Consider the following 6581-nt stretch of genomic DNA (forward strand, 5'->3'; position numbering starts at 1 on the left):
AATGCACAGCGCCCTGTGCTGGACAGGGCTTTTGAGCAGATTTGACAGACGTCTTTGGATAATGTTGAAAAACACAAATTGCTGAAGAAATTAAGCAGGTCCAGTGGACACTTCTTCAGAACTGAAAAGGATTGGAAACTGGGCATTTTAGTTCCTTGACAGAGGTGGGGGGTAGGTGACAGGGAACTGAGGGTGTGACAACAGATGAACAGGCTTTTAGCTGTGGTGAACGAGAACATGATATAAAATGAATTTAAATTAAGATGAGAATGAGGATCGGGGTTCTCTCTATTGAGTGCAAGATAAAGAAAACACAACCACATAAAGTCATATGGAGGCCAGGAGGGAGAATGTTGAAGATGTAGAATTACATAGATCTGGCCTGAGATACATTTTCACTGGAGAAGTCATCACAGGAATCAGACAAAGGAATTCAGGTTCTTCCCGGCTTATTGGCACTAGTAAGATTTTCATGCTGCCTTAGTATTGTAACATAAAGAAGAAAACAAATGACAGTACGAAGTTTGGGCCGAGGGCTGTTTACCCGTCACTTTTAACATTATTTCAAATTTACAGTGCTTAACTTTCAATGCTTGTTCTTGAAGTTAGTATCAGATGGAGAGTAGGAGGTTGAGGGGTGACATTATAGAAATTTACAAAATCAGGGGAGGCATGGTCAGGTTGAAAAGCCAAGATCTTTTCCACAGGATAGGAAAATTAAATCATTGAGCCATTGGTTTATGCTGGAAGAGGGAAGATTTAAAAGGGAGGAAGAAGGAACTTTTTTTTCACACAGAGGGTGATGTGTTTATGGAATGAGCTGCCAGAGGAAGACTGGCAGATGCAGGTACAGCTCCAACTTTTAAGAGACATTTGGACAAAGGTACAAATGCGAACCGTTTCGAGGCATATGTGCCAAATGCAAGCTGATGGGAATAGTTTCGTTTGGGAAACCTGGCCGTCATGGACAAGTTGGACCAAAGAGTGTGCTTGTATGTGATACGATTGTATGAATATAGAAAGCGAAGGAAAGGGAAGAAAAGATGTGATGTAAGCAAATTGGCAAGAAATATAAAAACAAGCAGCACGAGCTTTTCCATGTATGCAAGAAGAGTTCAAGAGGTGTGTGTGATCTTTGGTATAAAGAAAGTCAGGAAAGTATATTGAGGACATTTGGAGGGTGTGACTGGGGAACTGGATACATGGAACAGACAGATAATTTACACTAGTATTTTACATCGTTCCTCACAGAGGAATGTGCTGTAAATATTTCAATGGTATAAACAAAATTGCAATAGGAGGGAAGATCTTGATCTGTCTCTAACAAAAGGAACAAGGCATTTCTCAAACACATAAGACCAAGGATAAACAGGTCATCAGCAATCCATAGCTGGTTTTAAAAGAAGTGGTCTCAGAGTGGCTGGTGGCACTGTGTGAAATACTCCATAACTCTCTGGATTAAAGGAGTGTTCCAGTGAAACTGGAGACCCTCCAATGTGGCGCCTGTCTTCAAGAAAGGAGCGAGACTGGAAGAAGGAACTATTTAGCCTAACCATTATTGCTGGGAATCTGTGAGAGTCTGTTATGAAGTAAGGGACTGCAGAGCAATTCGAAAAGCTTCACACAGAGTCAGCATGGTCTTGTTAAAGGCGAACTATATTTTGCCTGTAAAATCATGCAAAGTTTTTTTCTGGAAATCCATGAGACTGTAACAAGTGGACTTGATAAAGGAGGACTGGTAGACACGAGGCTTTCCAGAGATTTTCCACAATATATCACTAAATAAAGGTTCTTACGCAAGACAGAAATTCATAGTATGGTGGATAATGCATGAGCATGGGATGACACTTGCTAAACACTTAGAAATCGGAGACTCACGCCTCATCGAACTTTATGAAAAAAAAGTGTCTACGGGAGTACCACAAATATAAGTCTGATGGCAAGAGCTGCTTACAACAGCTACACTCAGTTCGTGACGGCGGGAGCTGAGTGCAATATACATTTGAATTTGAGGATAAGACTGACAACCATAATGCAGGCTGTTATTAAATGGAGAGAACTCCCAAAAAAGGAGCAGTACAACGGAGTGGCGTGTTTCTGTGTATGAAACATCACGTCAGCATGTTGATGCAGAAATGTTGGTTCATTAGACTTGTCCCTGGGATGAAAGGATTGAACTATTGAATGCATCAAAAATGCTGAGGCAATTATTGATTGTGGTTTAAATATATGAGGGTGTCATTACTGAAACGGACAAGATACAGAGGGGGCTTGACAAGGTCGGTGTTGAGAATGTGATTCCACACCAGGGCAGTCTCGAAGTCAGGGATGTGGATACAGAATAAGGAATATCGATTTCAAACTGAGATGTAAAGAAATGTTTTCATTCAGAAGGTAGTGAATGGCTGGAATTTCCTAACCCCGAGAGTTGTGGAGGTTGGGTCACTGATTGTATTTACAGATCGGTGGATTGGTTTGTGACATTTCAGCGAGTTGAGTGATGCAAGGGGTTAGCAGGAAAGTGGAGTTGAGCCATGGAGTAGATCCGCCATGTTCTTCTTGAATGACAGCGCAGGTTCCTATTTCTTACGTTCTTATTTATGTTTTTGGAAAATAATTGATTATTTTCCTGGAAGTTATGAAGTAAAATGTTGCATTCACAGACAGCAGATGATTTGTCTGAGTTCACCTTGTGTGGGGAATGGGGACTGTATTCAATGCGAATCTGGGCCTGAAACATGACCTACATCAGGAGCAGAAGTGACTGAGAGGGGAAGCCTGAAAAGAGGGATTGGGGGAAGGGGGTCACTGCCTGACCCAGCTTGGATTTTCCAATACATTTGCCAAACTACAACAAACCAGCGGAGTGGCCTCAATCTGCTCCTGCACAGCAGAACCGAAGGGCTGAATGGATCATCAGAACATAGGGCTGACAGATACAACTGGGCCATTCAGCCCTTTGACATTATTCCCCCAGTCAATAAGGTTATGATTCATCTCATTGTGTTCCCAGTTGCACTTTTCTCTGATTTCACAATGATCCCTGATTCACTTGTCTATGGGAAATCAGACAAAGTCAGCCTCGATATAATATGAAGATTCAGCCCTCCCCATCTTCTGGGTGAGAGAATTCCCACTTGAATGAATTCCCACTTCGTGAATTCCTCCTCGTTCCAGTTCTGACTGAGGTTGGAGGGTGTCACTGTTTTCATTTCTAGTCCCATTCCTCCACTGCTCACCACAAATTTTAAATTTAACCAGGTTGGCAATATGACCGATGATAAAGGTCTAAGACTGGGTCAGGTTCAGTTATCAGAATAAGCCAGTTGGATTTCTTCAGTCAGCTACAAGTAATTAACAGAACCAACTGAGGACTATGATGGATATGTGGTTAGCACTGCGGCCGCACATCACCAAGGCAGCTGGGTTCAATTCCAACCTCAGGTGAGTTTGACATTCTTCACATATCTGTGTGGGTTCACTCCCAATGCTCCAGTTTCCTCCAGAGTACAGAGATGTGCAGCTTAGAGTGGATTGACCATGCTCGATGGCCCTTTGTTGAGAGAGCGTCCCCTTCATGGTTCTCCCAGTCAGTGTGGGGGAATTGAACCTGCTCTGGTGGCCTCCCTCTGCATCACAAACCAGCCATCCAGCCAACTGAGTGGGAGACAGTGTAACTGTTACAGGCAGAAACAGGCACAGGCAAAGGGCAAGAGAAACTTTCCTAACAAGGAAAATGGTACAATTCAGATAACGGTCAAGATAACAGCTGAGGATAAAACGTTCTCTGCTCAAAAATGTATTTCATAACGGGACAAGTGTTTAGAAGCATTGTTTGGCTGAAAACAATAAAGTGAGACAAAGTGAAATAGCTAGAATTACTAATTGTGATTGGATATAAAATAAGTGCATATTTTTGCAGGAACCCAGGAGGTTGAATGGCTCAAAGTCCCTGTATCTGAAAATGGGAATTCTTTGGAACACTACCTGGAATTCATATTAAAGTGTGTGCGTGTGTGTGAGGGAGGGAGAGAGACTGCAGGTACTGCACTGAGCTGGTTGGTGAGCTCAGACCATGCTCTGGCCTCCTCTGGGAAGAGAATGGACCCCTCATACTAACCCATCCACTAGGACCTTTGTGCCCCTTTTGAAAAATCGTGGTGTTAGTTCCCCTTATCTGCCATGCTCGTGGTCACCTGTGCAGGGTGGCTCCAAACTGAGGAAGTACAACAGTGTGCCCATTGGTCTTTGAAAGATGGCACAAGTCTCAGTGATTATAGAATAGCCAGAGGTTTCAGTGCGATGGTGAGTCCCTCCAAGCATGTTGGGTTGGAGAATTGGGGTGGCATTGAATGCGAGGAACACTATGAGATTGAGTGGGTAGTTAATGTGGTGAGTTCGATAAGATAGCACCATGAAACTACGTCAGCCTGGTACAGACAATCCCTCTGTCACACTCAATAAAAATGTCACTGAGACAAACTATTGTTAGATTTAGCCCAATGAGTCGAAGACTCTGATGAACCCACACCCAGTTACAAAATTGCAGAACAAATGTTCATCTAAAACTCTCCCTCATCTCTATTGACGCCAATATCCCCTTCACCGATCATTCCTAGGAATACTGACTAATGTTGCAGGATGCTGTCGAAATGTCTTAATTTCAGCAGACTGAAACCTGTGATCTTACATGAAATTGTCTCTCAATCTCTCTTTCGCTTTTTTCCGCAAAATCCATTTGATTGTTGGTATTTAAACTGATAACCCCGCCATCTCTCTCTGGCAGGAACTAAGGAATACGGACTAGGCAATAAGGACTCTGTATCAGAATGATCATGTAACTAGACGGGTAATTCAGAGGCACGGGCTGTGACTCCAAGGCAGTGTTTAAAATCCTACCACAGCCGATGACAGAGCTTAAATTCGAATGAAATTGGAATGAAACCTAATTTCACTCATGGAAACCAGAAACCGTTAAGATTTATTTTCATTATTTCCCTGATAGTCTTTGCAAAAGGAACTTAACATTATTACCTCGTCTGAACTCGGTGTGACTTCAGACCCACAACAACATTGTGGGTTCCATTTTGTCTTGACAAATGGCCGCATAGTCACAGACAATTAGTGATGGACAACAAATGCTGCCTTTGCCCGTGATGCTGGCATCCCGAGAAACAACATCATGAAAGGTGAAATAAACCAAGGAACGGTGGGTGCTGGAGATCGAAAATAAAATTCTCCAGCGTCTGAAAGTGTTGGAGAATCTCAGCAGGTATGGCAGCCTCTGTCAGGAGAAATACAGATAACCGTTTGATTCCAGTGACCCTGTTTCACAACTGAAAGCAAACTGGGAAATAATATTATTTATCCTGGTATCATGGATGGTTAGGTTGGAGAGAGAGGTGGGGGCCAGGTTTAAATTGAATGGCTGCAGAAATGGCCAGAAACAGAGAGGAAAAGAAATAAAAAGTGAGCAAAGGGATTGCTGATGATGAACTGAAAGGAAAACAAAATGGCAAGTTATTCTCACATTTCCCCGTTTTCCCATATTCCTGAATATCGCGTCCATTTAGATTTGTCCCTGTTTAAAGTGAGATAGGTTCCCTGTACCTCTCTCCTCTGAGTGTGATGATCAAATCCATTAACAATACTGGTGCTGCCCTTGCAGTTGCTAAAATGTAGAGAAAGGTAATGTTACATTGTCAACTACTTCTTTGGAGAGAGAAACTGTTAGTGTGGGAGTGTGCAGAGATGCAACGGCTTTCTCAACCAGGAAGAGAAACTCAGGAGTGGAAATAATTTGCAATACTGAGCGCGTGCACATTCCATATGGGGAATTGACTTGTTCCTGTCATTGGAAAATCAGTGGAGTTTCTGTGGATGCTTATCTCGGGTTTGTATTGTCAGCTGCTGGGTCTGGTGACCCCACTCTGTACACTGCATTTACAGAGTGTCTGGGTCCATGGTGAACAAATGGAGATGAGGCTCCACAGAAGGGAAGCTCTATAAATAGGGAGGTGCACGACAGTGCATTATCTTTCCTTGGATTTCCCGGGACATTTGTTTAAGTTGGACCAGGTATCAGAAACCAAAATTGAGGTGGTCACTGAGCTGTGTCCCCTCCTTCAGTATACTGTGTAGCGGCACACCAGTGACAGGACTGTGCTGATGTTCACCATGAATTAAACTGGATTAATTCTGGAACTTTCCAGGCAGGAGTGAATAACATATCCATCATCACTGGAGTGCAGTCCTCCGATATATTCACTGGCTGACAGAACCCATCTGTCCGCTGAGAGCAATATATTGTGTCCATCTCCCTGAGGAAGATACAGAAAGAAACTTCCAGAAATACAGGGGAACAGAGTGACTGGTGAAAATGGTGAACAGCAGGAAATTAGAATTAACAAAAGGTATGTCTTTCAAAACCTCACTGAATTTATGGTTGGTATATTGCTGCATCTGATGGGCTACATCCCAGAGTATGGAGGAGGTGGCAGTCGAGCTAGTGAACAAATTACTGATTATTCTTCAAAGCTGGTTAGATTCTGGAAAGGATCCTCCAGACTGGAAAGCAGCGA

This window comes from Hemiscyllium ocellatum, unplaced genomic scaffold (genome assembly GCF_020745735.1).
Source record: "Hemiscyllium ocellatum isolate sHemOce1 unplaced genomic scaffold, sHemOce1.pat.X.cur. scaffold_153_pat_ctg1, whole genome shotgun sequence".
In the NCBI taxonomy this organism is placed as follows: domain Eukaryota; kingdom Metazoa; phylum Chordata; class Chondrichthyes; order Orectolobiformes; family Hemiscylliidae; genus Hemiscyllium; species Hemiscyllium ocellatum.